The sequence below is a fragment of the Balaenoptera physalus genome (genome assembly GCF_965194825.1).
Source record: "Balaenoptera physalus genome assembly, chromosome: 2".
Classification (NCBI taxonomy): Eukaryota; Metazoa; Chordata; class Mammalia; order Artiodactyla; family Balaenopteridae; genus Balaenoptera; species Balaenoptera physalus.
This window is the reverse complement of record NC_138883.1, coordinates 36,008,606-36,022,624: the sequence shown is the minus strand read 5'-3', so window position 1 is coordinate 36,022,624 and position 14,019 is coordinate 36,008,606. Positions and strand designations below refer to the sequence as shown.

The 14,019-nt window shown below is 45.2% G+C and overlaps 1 long non-coding RNA gene across 1 annotated transcript; it reads left to right on the top strand.

The window, feature by feature from the left end:
• The first annotated feature begins 229 nt into the window (after positions 1-229).
• On the top strand, positions 230-10,355 carry LOC309655565. The gene is made up of 3 exons (XR_014260893.1): positions 230-257; positions 3,878-3,928; positions 6,551-10,355. It is a non-coding gene; the product is annotated as an uncharacterized lncRNA (long non-coding RNA).
• The last annotated feature ends 3,664 nt before the right edge of the window (positions 10,356-14,019 follow it).

Sequence of the window (14,019 nt, the reverse complement as noted above, 5' to 3'; positions counted from 1 at the left end):
ATGATGCCACAAAACCCCTCCCTCTCTTATATTTGGGAGTCTCACCAGGACCACATATTAACTGGACAAAATGTGCAGACTTCCCTGGCTGAGGTTCACTCCCACCTAATTAACTGCTGGAAACCTCCACGCTAAGAAAAACTCTCATGTGTTATAAACATAGGCAGTAAGGGCTCTCTCACATATCTCCTGACTAGGGCTGCTTGGCAACCTCTAAAATGACCCTAGTGGGAGGTTGAAGCCTCTACTCTACAACAGTAAGTTCCCCAAAGGGTAGGCTCATGGGTGTGGGCCTCAATTATACCACCACGTACTTAGAAACTAAGATTTTAGCTGTTAAGGCCCAGCTTCAATCTGCTAGGCACTCTGCTTTATCCTGTGGATTTGACCGGTCACTGCCCTTCACAAAGCCCTACTGCCTATGAAAATGCCCATATTCTTTTTTTCTAAAGCCATAGAACACACACACTGGAAATTCATGAGACACATGCTCAGGTTATAAAATAATTACAAAGCAACCATCTGTGTCAATCACCATCACTATCACCCACATGGAGCTGTTGTGTCTAGGTGACGATTGTTAGCATCTGCTGACATCACAGAAAGAGCTTATCAGGCGTTATGACCTTCCTGATGGAAGTGCCCAACCTCACTTAAAAAGAAGTCTTGCCAAAAACATTGAACCCAAGTCAGATGAAGCTCTAGATTGAACTGCCAATTTATACAATGTACAGGGGGCAGAAGAACATTAAATGTTCTAGAAATGCAATCAGCAAAATCCAGACTTTGGGAAATTCTGTAGGACAAATGATCTAGCTTTTTCCACAACAACACCCAATTGCAAGAAAAAAAAAGATAACACTTAAGAGACCTATCAAACTAGCATGTATCCTGATTTGAACAAACCAACTGCAAAAATATTTATGAGACAATTGGGTACTGATTGAATATTTGATGATATTAAGGAAATTGTTTTAAATATAATAATTGTATTGGGCCTGTGTTAAAATAAAGAGTCTTTATTGTTGTACATTCCTATGAAATAATACGCTTTCTGGGATCTGAATGGAAATGATCCAGTGGGAGTTGTCCTGGGAAGTGGGTGGGGTCTTCCGTGAAAGCATGTTCGCGGTTTGAGGCAGGGTGATGTGCCCATGGGAATCCATTATACTTTTCTCTCTGCTTTCGTGTATGCTTGAAAACATCTATAATAAAAAAAGAAGTTCTGCTTTAAGGTGCAATTTAAATGCCACCTCCGTCGAATCAAAGCCAACCTTCTCCTCCTGTTACCGCGCAGCTTTCCTTGTTCCGGACTCACAACAGAGTCCTTCTTCTTTGTGTTTCTCTGTGCTCTTACCTTCCACTCCCTCCTTCCCCACAATCTGTCAGTGCCTTGGGGTGAAACTTTGTCTTTGGGTTCCCCCTGGTGCCTTGCAAAGTGCCTGGCTGGTGGTCAGTAAACATTTACTGAATTAAAGGGAAAGAGACGCCAGAAGACGTCAAAAATATCTTTCACAAAAGCCACCAGCGGCCCACACGCCCAACCACCCACGGAGGAGAAACTTGTGGGGCAGGGACAGTCTTCTCCTTTTCACACGTGGGGAGACTGAGGCCTGGAGAGGGGCCCGGGCGGGCTGAGTCTTGGGTGTGGGCTTCCTTGACCGCCACAGTTAACGCACTCAGGTCCACCCCGCATAAAGCCGGCCACGAGCCCTGGAAGCCCTTTCAGGGGCAGCTCCCGCTGCAGAGGTCTCCTTCTCGTGGACAGCAGAGCCCTCAGTGAGGTTTCCACCCACTCTCATCCTCTCTGGCTTTTCTCTCTGCATCTGAGACCAGCAAGAAAGTCCTAAGTGTTTGAATAAGATCAGAATGTGTTAAGGCTTAACAATAAGCATTAACGCCCCAGGAGATTAGAGATAATTGTGACCAAACAAATTGTCACAGGACGATGCTGAGTGCTGGCAATTGCCTAAAACCATCTAAAGCTTCGTGGGACTAGAGCATTCAGGCTGAGGGGCTGCTCTGCAGGCATTCGGGCATCCCAGGAATCCCACTCACTGCCACCAACGCTAGGTCATCTTCATTCCTTTTTCATTTTCATTATGATCATCCCAATCATTGTTGTCTGCTCTTTCTCAGCATCATTAGATATGATGATGTGTGCTGTATTGTATGGTACTCAGCCCATATGTAAATGAGCTGAGCACCATACAGTAAAAACAGGCATTTCTGGGGAGAATCGCAATGAGCAGCAACTGAATTAAGTTAGAAATTGTTGTTACTTAAAAGCAAACATGCAGTTTGGGGGCAGGGTAACAGAAAACACACCTATGTCTATGGGAGGGGCCACTACCTTGAATCTTGGATCACTGCATTTTGAAAAGAAGGTGCAGCAATTGAAAATGGTGCAGAAGAGACATGAAAAATAGGAGAACAGCTTCTCTAACCCTAAAGTTATAAAGGTGTTTTCTCCTGGAGAAAGAGGAGACCCCCATTAGGAAGGCTGGTTTCTAACCATGGGCAGGACTTTGCCATCAACTCTGAAGATTAAAGAAGAAGAAACGGGCCTCGTTGAGTGAAATTTCAATTAGAAGAAAACTGTGCGCATGATCAAAAGCCAGAACAGGCTCTCAAAAGAGGTCACTGAGCCTCTACTGGCTCATATCTTTGAAAACAGAATGATTCCCAGTCTCCCCTACGTGATCTAAGAACAGGTGAGCTTAGGGACATTGGGCTAAAATGGGCGACTTCCGGCTCTAACTCCCACCACTCTTAAATGCTGTCCCTTGTCCAGAGCTTACAGGTCGTGCACTGGGGCACCCTCAGCCCCCTCCCCCTCCCCACAGAAATGTCCATTGGGTTATTTGTACCCAAGCAGGTGTGATATAGCAGCAACTTGCTCGGCTTGCAGACATCAGCCCAAACCTGAGGTTTATGGCTGCGGCTCTGGCCATGGCGCGGAGGAATTGACTCACAGGGTCCGGGGCTTGTGGCATTATTCTTTCACCATCTAATCCATCATGAACAACTTCACTTTTCACAGTGAGTGCCACTAAACCCAGGGTTCCTTGAGGCAGGTCCACTGCCTCTCTCCTCTCCTATTTTTCATAAAGAATTTTGGGTTGAAAATGGCCTGACAAATCTTTGAGTCTGACCCTTTCATTGTGGAGATAAACAAACGGGCTTGGGGAACTGACCTGCCCAAGGCCAAGATGCTGGCAGTTTCCTGCTGCTGCCTAAGCTACTCCCTGCCTCCTATTTCAATAGCTAAGGCAAGTCTTAGGCAGAATGGAAATCAGCTTGACTCCAACCACAGGCAAAAGATGAAAGAGTTTTGCAGATGGGCAGGGTTATTCTTTTTTTCCATACTTCTCCCTGGCTTGAAAGAGTAAAAGGGATAGAATGCCTCTATTGGAGCAAAGGACAGAGGTCTGAACTTCTGGAAAAACCCAAGGCAAATTTCTCCTTCCTCGCCATGGAGATGGACTAAATTGGCAAAGGAGTTGGTGCAAATCTACATCCCTGCCTTATTAATTCTTTCATTTAACATTCACATAGAAGGACCCCCCTACATGCTGGGCACTCTGCTCAGTGCTGCAATAGATAAAGATAAATAAGTCTCTGACCTTAAGTAGCTTTCGGACAGGAGGGACAAAGAGCTGCACCGTGCAAGCATGGACACACCTAGGGAACTAAGTAAGACGTCAAGCAGCCCCAGCTCTGTGCCTGGGACCCTGGCAAGTCCTAGCTAGAACCAATAACCTTGGCACAGCTCACTCTAGGATTAGAGCAGTCAAGTGCAACCGTTCTGGATCATGAATACTACATCTGTTCCTACCACTTTCTTTAGTTCTTTTTCTCTTTCTCACAATCTCAGGTCTGGAATGAGCCTTAGAGATCTTTGAGCCCATCTATCTTCATTACGTGGGTGAGTAAACCAAAAGAGGGTGCTGAGCGAGTGCCCCGGGTCGGGGGTGCGGCCTGGGCTGAAACACTCCCCACAGTGAGCAGCCGAGCTCCCCTGGGCTCGGAGCAAGAGCTGAGCTGCTTCCCTCCCACTCCTTCCGGTGTCAATGTCAAGAGCCAAGACCCAGGGCAAAGCTGGTTTTTAAGCAGAAACCTGCTAAATGTGGACACACTGAATTATTCATATTTGGGGTCATAAATAATGTATTGGGTGTTAATATCAGATTTATAAATGCATTCATAACCATAGGGGTAATTAGTCACTGCTATATGCTGCCCAGGGGTAACAGATTACCTGGCCCTAGTGTCCTTGACTAGATCCTGTCCTTGGGGGTAGTTCCCTTGCAGAGAACTATGACCTTCCTATCTCTGTTAGTCTGATGCTAAATAGCAGCTGTTTGGGCTAGGAAACAGTACTACAGAGCCACTGCTTTCAGTCACCAGCTCTTGACCCCAGATGCTTTACTAAGCCCTCAGGAGAGCTGTGTGAGACCTCCAGTGTACACCCCATGGTTTTGACACTAAGATTAAATGTCATGTAATAGGGCCCGCTGGGTCCGCAGGCCCCTTACTTCTCTCCTCCTTGCAATTTTAGAGAATCTACCTAGATGGCCTCATTCTGAGTTGACAATATATAGCAAAAGCATTCTCTCCAGCCATGTTTTGGTACTCATTTTACTGCTGTGTAAAGATAATCAGGGAAAGTGTAGGGCATTATTTGAAGGGCAGGCACTGAATTGCATCAGGAGACGATTTGGGGGGATGGTAACAGATGGTCCCGGGACTAGCTTCCTTCTAGAAGGGGAAGGGCTAGAATGAAAGGTACTGGTCCAAGAGATGGCAAAAGTAATCTAGTTTTCGACTTGTTCTAAGCCAGGCTAGGGGAAGTGGGCCAAGAAGTGGCTACTCACTGTCTCTAAGGTGAAAAGATACCGAGAAAGAGAGGACGAGGCATGCCTGCCCTTGAGGTCCCTAAGAGAGGACCTCTGGGTCTATGCACGGAAGATAAGGCCACCGAGGTCACCCCAAAGAACACTTGTGCAGTACACAAAGCTTCTGCAGGTCCCTGGAGCCCAGACCAAACACAGTACAAGGGTCCTTCTTTTACCTCTACGCTCCAAGTCCAATCTTGATCCTCAGTCTTATCGCTAGGGGCTAGAAGCAGCCTTGCCCTCTCCATTGGAAAGGGAGTGAAGGAGCCGTTGAGTACCCCCTGGGGGCCGGAATGAGCCTTAACAATGTGGAGGAGACCCCGGGCTTGTTAACTAGCGTCCTGCCCACCACTGGAGTTTTGTCCCTGACTCAGAGAAGGACAAGGGATGAGGTCGAACCTCATCCTGGTCGTGCCTGGTCATCGGGACAGGAGCATCCACACTGGGTACTGCTCCTGGCCCCTGGAGAGGGCCCTTGGGGGCAGAACAGCCTCTCCACCCAGGTATCCCGCTAAGTGAGGCCCTTGAGCCCTCCAGGGGGTTCAGCCAGCGAACTGGTGTGCGTGCGTGGCAGCTTCGGCAGCACAACCTCCTCACAGTGGTGTGAGAACAATAACATTATGCCCTTATGACAAGGGGGCACTGACATGTTGATGCAAATACTCATTTCCGACAAGACTGAGAAAATGAAATGGCTCAGAAGGGAATGGGGAGGCGTCCAAGGAGTAATAACTGTTATGCTGTCAAAGAGCTTTGACAATGAATGACTCTGCTGTGATTTCAACAGCCAAAAACCAATGAACTCCCGCGGAGCTCTCTGCTGCACGGAGCTGGGTAGTGGGAAGTGCCTCCAGCGATCTCCAACACTCTCCTTCCACCAGCTCAGTACTGGAGCTGGGATGATTCCAAGGGAGAAATGTCCACGAATGTGCATTTCATGGGGCCACACACTCTTATAGGTGATAACCTTGCAGTCGTCCAGTACCCACCAGCAGGTGCCCTCACAAGGACCAAGGTTGGTCAGGAGTCAGCCAGACTGTCTGGTATCACCCGGTTTGGGTAATAGAAGAAGAAGCAAGAGTGTTTTGGACAGACAGAACCCAGGATACCTCCTAGGGAAACTGCTCCTTCCACAGCCCCTGCTGCTTAGAGGGTCTGCTTTTTACCAAGTGGCTCTGTTCTCCTCCCTCTTAGGAGGAAATCAACAGGCCTGAAAGAGGGCATTGACCTAAGCACAACCACTCCATGAGGCTGCTCAGACTGGCCTGGCAGGAAAAGGTGACCGGAGCCCATCAGATTCCCTCTCATGTTACCTCAAACTAGAGGATGACTGAGCCCGGGCTGTAGGCAGGTACAGTGAGTCATGAGGTTGGAAAAGGCCATGATGGGCCAGTGCAGGGCAGAGTGGAGAAGGAGAAGAAGCCGTGAGCACCGAGATGGGGTAGCAGCAGTGGGGGGGGGGGGGGTTGGGGAGAGAGAGAGAGGACAGAGCGGAGAGACACCGGGAGGAATCAGGTGACCTCGGAGGGAGGCTGAGAGAGCAGCCTGGATCTCATCTCCCTCAGATCCTACCAATCCTTGCAGATACAATCCAGCCTCTCTCTGTGTGTGAGAAGCTTTGCAGTGACCACTCCACCCTGTATTTTCTCCAGGTGATGTGAATGAGCCTCTGTTTCTTGCAACCCAAAAGGCCTCCATGGAAGAATGTGGCATGTTCTCCATGAAAGAACCACGTTTCAAAGAAAGTCAGAAAAACTACATTCAAGCATGAAGGCGAAGCCCCTGGTCTCAAGCGTGGAGAAGTTGGATCTGATGGGAACAGGGTCCAGAATAGGCAAGAAGGGTCGAAGACAGAACTTCACAAGTCATGAGTGGTGATGGCCCACTTTTTTCCCCTCCAACCCACTGCAAACTGATTTTCCAATCTGTAAAATGCAATAAAAATGTTGTGGTAATGTCAGATTGCCATAAAAACTTCTAGCCTCTTAACTCAGGGACTTCACTGCAGACTGGTAACGTGTGCACAGATTGGGGTAACACTGGTCTAAGAGATTGTCATAGAGGAGCTGGGAGGGTCAAAGGCTTATGGTTTTCGGCTGCCAGCTGATTGCTGGTGGCTGAATAGAGTTGGCTCAAGTGGTGGGTCTCAACTGGGGGTGATATTGCACCCCAGCCCTGCCAGAGAGGCACAGTAAGGAACTGTCCTGCCACAAAGCCAGAAGCACCCCTGTTGAGAAACAGTGGTTTGGAGCTTTAAGATCTGGGAGACCCCGTCCTCTGCAAGAGGCTCTTCAACAACCCCGCTGACAGATGGACTCTTTAGCCAGCGTCTCTGCCTGAGAACAAAGAGGATGCCGGGGCCCAAGACAGGACAGACGAAAGGGTATTGGAGAGGGAGTGCCAGGCGCAGAGCCAAGCAGAGCCTGAAGCGCCCAGGGACAGGGAGATAATGTAACCTTTGACAAATTGCAGTGGCTTAAGGGTTGTCAGCTCAGACAGAATTGCCTATATCCATTTAATTAGATTTTAATTTCTCTTTACACATTTGGTTTTCAAAGATTCTAAGAAGTAATTATTTTCAGTATCAATTGACTAGGAGGAAGAATCCCCAACTTAGAATAAGTAGCTTAAGGAGGTCTGTCTCATCCCTGTTCAAACACAGGTGCCTTCCAGATGCTGCTGGGCTGCACCACAGTCCCACTGAGGCCTGGGAGCTGGCAGAGAGGTGGGTGCCCGGGTGGGGAGGCGGCAGGAGGAGGTGTGAGGGAGGAAGAGGAGAACTCTCCTGCCTCTGTCACCTGAGTCTACAGACATTGAGAGAGAGAAAAGAAACTTGAAGCCATTCAAGGAGCGACATTGCTGGACCCAATGGGTGTAGAAATACAAGTAACAGCGCCTGACTTGTCATTTGGTGTTCAATAGAAACTGTCTGTGCTTGGAGAAAAAGTGAGATGCCCCCTCCCTCTGAAGTACCTTTTGGAAGAGAGTCAGTCACTTTGTAATGGAACCCTTACAGAATGTTTCACATCAGACCACACAGTCATCGGTTACCTTATTTTGAAACTAAAACACTGAGAAATTGCCCAGCTAACATCATAGAGGTCATCTCTGATCAGTTAAGAAAAAGAAACAAGAAGCAAAAAATATAATGGCATTTAAGCTTTGAATTGCTGAGCATGTAATCTCACAATTTTAGCTCCATTATTATTGAGCTAATATTTATAAGTCTAAGTTCCATTTATTATTGCTGAGTGTGTAACCTCACAGTTGCAAGTGTGGTTGACCTTTTAAATAAGCCTTTCTAAGACTCACTTTCAGGGACAATATGGCAAGGGGTTGGTAGGTTGTAAAAATCAAGCAGGAGTAATATTTGAAATATCTAATAATTGTTCAGAGAGAGGTACAGATCAGTCAGAATGGAGTGAGGGGTAAGCCTTGTCTACCAGCTGACTACCAGCCTTACCCACAACACATATGCTCAACCTCATGTCCTGATGCTGTGCTAAAGCATTTTTTGGTGGCATGAGATAAAGTTTCCAGCGACCATGTGATACCCGTATTGAAAAATTGGTATATTACAATCAGCGCACAGCCATGCAGGTGATGTGTACCAGAAACCTGTACAAATGCCACCAAATGTGACTTCCGAGATGTGAAGACAAAAATGCTGTAGATGCATGTAAGAAGTTCAAATAAAGTTGTTTGGTGGGATATGAGAATGGAAAAAGCAAGGTTTCTAAATTAATTTCCTACTCTGTGAAATGCATCATTTTAAATGTACATATATGTGTGACTAAATTCATAAGTTAAATATAAATGGATGTTTTGATTATATTATCTATATGTCTAAAAGCTCATGTGTCCAAGCTGGTCAAAATTTGGCAGGATTCCTTTCAGCTGTATGCTTGGAGGTTTTCTAATATGTTGGCATATATGACATTTGATGACTGGATGGTGGAAATAAAGAATGAATGCATTTTACATGGATGCTGAAGCCTCCCCAAATCAAAAGCATTAGAATCCAGTGGGGGAGCTATAAAAAAATATTGGTTTTCAGATACAACACTGGAACAAGGAGATCAGAATTTCTGCGGGATGGTGCTCAGCCCCTGGTGTTTTGGAAAGCTCCTTAACTGATTCTATGAGGCCGTCCACAACCACAGCCCAACCCTTTTTTTTTTTTTTTTCTTTTTTGGTTGTGGGGTATGAGGCATTCAGTGAAGGTTAGTGGTTAAGGAAAAGGGCTCTGGATGAATTGAAATCCTGGGTCTTCCAGTAACTAGCTGTGTGACCTCGTAAAAATGACCATACCTTCCTGTGCCCTAGGCTTCTCATATGTAAAATGAGAAAAAAAAATGAACAGTAGTTATGAAGAGTAATAAGTTAATACATAAAAAGTCTGTAGAATAGTGCCTGGCACAAAATGGGAGCTCAACGCACACTAGCCTGCGTGATTCCAGCAGGGAGTAGACCAGGCCTGCTTCCTACTGCCAAACTGCCTGCCTAGCCTTGGCATCTGTACACTCTGCCCTCCCATCAGTCATCTTCTAGCATGGACCTTCTAAGGAGAGGAGATAACAGGTGGGGAACCAGAGTCGGTGCCGGGCCAGACATCTAGGTGTATGGCTGCAGCACAATGTCACATCCCAGCATTCATCGTGCCCGCAGAGTTGGGGCTGGGAAGGGGAGGGCCAGGTGGTATTGGGGGAGATAGAGCCAGCTAAGGCAGCCACCTTAACTTCAAGACATGGTGGAGCATATTTCTTCAGAGCATAAGCCCCACGCCCTTCACACACTACCTGAATGGCCATTCCTACTGTCATCCATTCTCTGGTCAGAGACTGTGGCACAATTTCCAGGTTTAGAGAGGCCCATGCAGCAGCCCCATGCATGGGGAGTGACTCTCCAGGGTTGCTGGGTGTGATGTATGGCTCCCAGGAGACTCCTGGGACACTGGTTTACATGCGGGGGTGTATCGATATAGCCCATCAAGCATGCACTGGGAAGCCAGTCTGCTTGGGTTCAACTCTATCACTAATTAGCTGTGAGCTTGGGCAAGATGCTTAACCTTTTTGTGCTTAGTTTCCTCATCAATAAAATAGGTTTAAACTCTGGTCTGAAGTGCAGGGGGCGAGGTCTCTGAACGTGGCCCCCTATGAGCAAGTGGAACTAGACTGAGAACAGAGGAAAAGAAAAAAAGGTGTGGTAAGGAAGGCTCATCTCTTCTTCACTTGGGGCAGGCTGACTGAGATTAGATGGCTCAATCACACAGCTGTCTGGAGAATCTTGAAGTCGTAAACCTGGGGCCCAGATGTAAACCTGGGTGGAAGCCACAACCTAGGCCTCAGACGCCAGCCAAACCCCCTGAAGCTGCGCTCTGGAGCAGAGAAGGCGAGCGCCGAGCGCCCTGCATGACTCAGACCCAACGCCCGGCCCTCAGGCGACTGCAGCTGACCGGGAGGCTGCCCCTCAGGGGTCTCTGGGATCCAAGGAGAGGAGCCCCCGACAGGATGCCCAACCCTCAGGTGACTTCATACAGGACAGCTGCCCGAGCCGTGTGGCTGACAGGGTCCTGGTGCTCCAGCCTGCTGTCAGGCCTGACCCTCCAAGGTGGGAGAGCAGAGTTCAGGACATTGGACCACCAGAGACCTCCTGGTCCCATGAAATATCAATCGGCGAGAGCTCTCCCAGAGACCTCTGTCTCAATGCTAAGACCCAGCTCCACCCAGTGGCCAGCAAGCTCCAGTGCTGGACACCCCATGCCAAACAACTAGTAAGGCAGGAACACAACTGCACCCATTAGCAGAGAGGCTGCCTAAAATCATACTAAAAGTTCACAGACACCCCAAAACACACCACCAGACGCAGCCCTGCCCATGAGAAAGACAAGATCCAGCCCCACCCACCATAACACAGGCACCAGTCCCCTCCACCAGGAAGCCTATACAACCCACTGAACCAACCTTACCCACTGGGGGCAGACACCAAAAACAACAGGAACTACAAACCTGCAGCCTGTGAAACGGAGACCCCAAACACAGTAAGTTAAGCAAAATACAAAGACAGAGAAATATGCAGCAGATGAAGGAGCAAGGTAAAAACCCACCAGACCAAACAAACGAAGAGGAAATAGGCAGTCTACCTGAAAAAGAATTCAGAATAATGATAGTAAAGATGATCCAAAATATTGGAAATAGAATGGAGAAAATACAAGAAACGTTTAACAAGGACCTAGAAGAACTAAAGAGCAAACAAACAGTGATGAACACAGTATATGAAATTAAAAATTCTCTAGAAGGAATCAATAGCAGAATAACTGAGGCAGAGAACGGATAAGTGACCTGGAAGATAAAATAGTGGAAATAACTACCGCAGAGCAGAATAAAGAAAAAAGAATGAAAAGAATTGAGGACAGTCTCAGAGACCTCTGGGACAACATTAAATGCACCAACATTCAAATTATAGGGGTCCCAGAAGAAGAAGAGAAAAAGAAAGGGACTGAGAAAATATTTGAAGAGATTATAGTTGAAAACTTCCCTAAAATGGGAAAGGAAATAGTCAAGTCCAGGAAGTGCAGAGAGTCCCATACAGGATAAATCCAAGGAGAAACACGCCAAGACACATATTAATCAAGCTATCAAAAATTAAATACAAAGAAAAAAATATTAAAAGCAGCAAGGGAAAAACAACAAATAACATACAAGGGAACCCCCATAAGGTTAACAGCTGATCTTTCAGCAGAAACTCTGCAAGCCAAAAGGGAGTGGCAGGAATACTTAAAGTGATGAAAGGGAAGAACCTACAACCAAGATTACTCCTCCCAGCAAGGATCTCATTCAGATTCGACGGAGAAACTAAAATCTTTACAGACAAACAAAAGTTAAGAGAATTCAGAACCACCAAACGAGCTTTACAACAAATGCTAAAGGAACTTCTCTAGGCAGGAAACACAAAACAATTAATAAAATGGTAATAGGAACATACATATTGATAATTACTTTAAAGGTAAATGGATTAAATGCTCCAACCAAAAGACATAGACTGGCTGAATGGATACAAAAACAAGACCCATATATATGCTGTCTACAAGAGACCCACTTCAGACCTAGGGACACATACAGACTGAAAGTGAGGGGATGGAAAAAGATATTCCGTGCAAATGGAAATCAAAAGAAAGCTGGAGTAACAATTCTCATATCAGACAAAATAGACTTTAAAATAAAGACTATTACAAGAGACAAAGAAGGACACTACATAATGATCAAGGGATCAATCCAAGAAGATATAACAATTGTAAACATTTATGCACCCAACATAGGAGCACCTCAATACAAAAGGCAAATGCTAACAGCCATAAAAGGGGAAATCGACAGTAACACAATCATAGTAGGGGACTTTAACACCTCACTTTCACCAATGGACAGATCATCCAAAATGAAAATAAACAAGGAAACACAAGCTTTAAATGACACATTAAACAAGATGGACTTAATTGATATTTATAGGACATTCCATCCAAAAACAACAGAATATGCTTTCTTCTCAGGTGCTCATGGAACATTCTCCAGGATAGATCAAGCCTTGGTAAATTTAATAAAGCTGAAATCACATCAAGTATCTTTTCCAACCACAATGCTATGAGACTAGATATCAATTACAGGAAAAAATCTGTAAAAAAATACAAGCACATGGAGGCTAAACAATATGCTACTAAATAACCAAGAGATCACTGAAGAAATCAAGGAGGAAATCAAAAAATGCCTAGAAACAAATGACAACCCAAAAACCTATGGGATGCAGCAAAAGCAGTTCTAAGAAGGAAGTTTATAGCAATACAATCCTACGTCAAGAAACAAGAAAAATCTCAAATAAACAACCTAACCTTACACCTAAAGCAATTAGAGAAAGAAGAACAAAAAACCCCAAAGTTAGCAGAAGGAAAGAAATCATAAAGATCAGATCAGAAATAAATGAAAAGGAAATGAAGGAAATGATAGCAAAGATCAATAAAACTAAAAGCTGGTTCTTTGAGAAGATAAACAAAATTGTTAAACCACTAGCCAGACTCATCAAGAAAAAAAGGAAGAAGACTCAATTCAATAGAATTAGAAATGAAAAAGGAGAAGTAATAACTGACTCTGCAGAAATACAAAGAATCATAAGGGATTACTACAAGCAACTCTATGCCAATAAAATGGACAACCACAAAGAAATGGACAAATTCTTACAAAAGCACAACCTTCCGAGACTGAACCAGGAAGAAATAGAAAATATAAACAGACCAATCACAAGCACTGAAATTGAAACTGTGATTAAAAATCTTCCAACAAACAAAAGCCCAGGACCAAATGGCTTCACAGGCAAATTCTATCAAACATTTAGAGAAGAGCTAACACCTACCCTTCTCAAACTCTTCCAAAATATAGCAGAGGGAGGAACACTCCCAAACTCATTCTATGAGGCCACCATCACCCTGATACCAAAACCAGACAAAGATGTCACAAAAAAGGAAAACTACAGGCCAATATCACTGATGAACATAGATGCAAAAATCCTCAACAAAATACTAGCAAACAGAATCCAACAACACATTAAAAGGATCATACACCATGATCAAGTGGGGTTTACCCCAGGAATGCAAGGATTCTTCAATATACACAAATCAATCATTGTGATACACCATATTAACAAATTGAAGAAGAAAAACCATATGATCATCTCAATAGATGCAGAAAAAGCTTTTGACAAAATTCAACACCCATTTATGATAAAAACTCTCCAGAAAGTGGGCATAGAGGGAACTTACCTCAACATAATAAAGGCCATATATGAAAAACCCACAGCAGACATCATTCTCAATGTTGAAGAACTGAAAGCATTTCCTCTAAGATCAGGAATGAGACAAGGATGTCTACTCTCACCACTATTATTCAACATAGTTTTGGAAGTCCTAGCCACTGTAATCAGAGAAGAAAAAGAAATAAAAGGAATACAAATTGGAAAAGGAGAAGTAAAACTGTCACTGTTTGCAGATGACATGATACTATACATAGAGAATCCTAAAGATGCCACCAGAAAACTACTAGAGCTAATCAATGAATTTGGTAAAGTTGCAGGATAC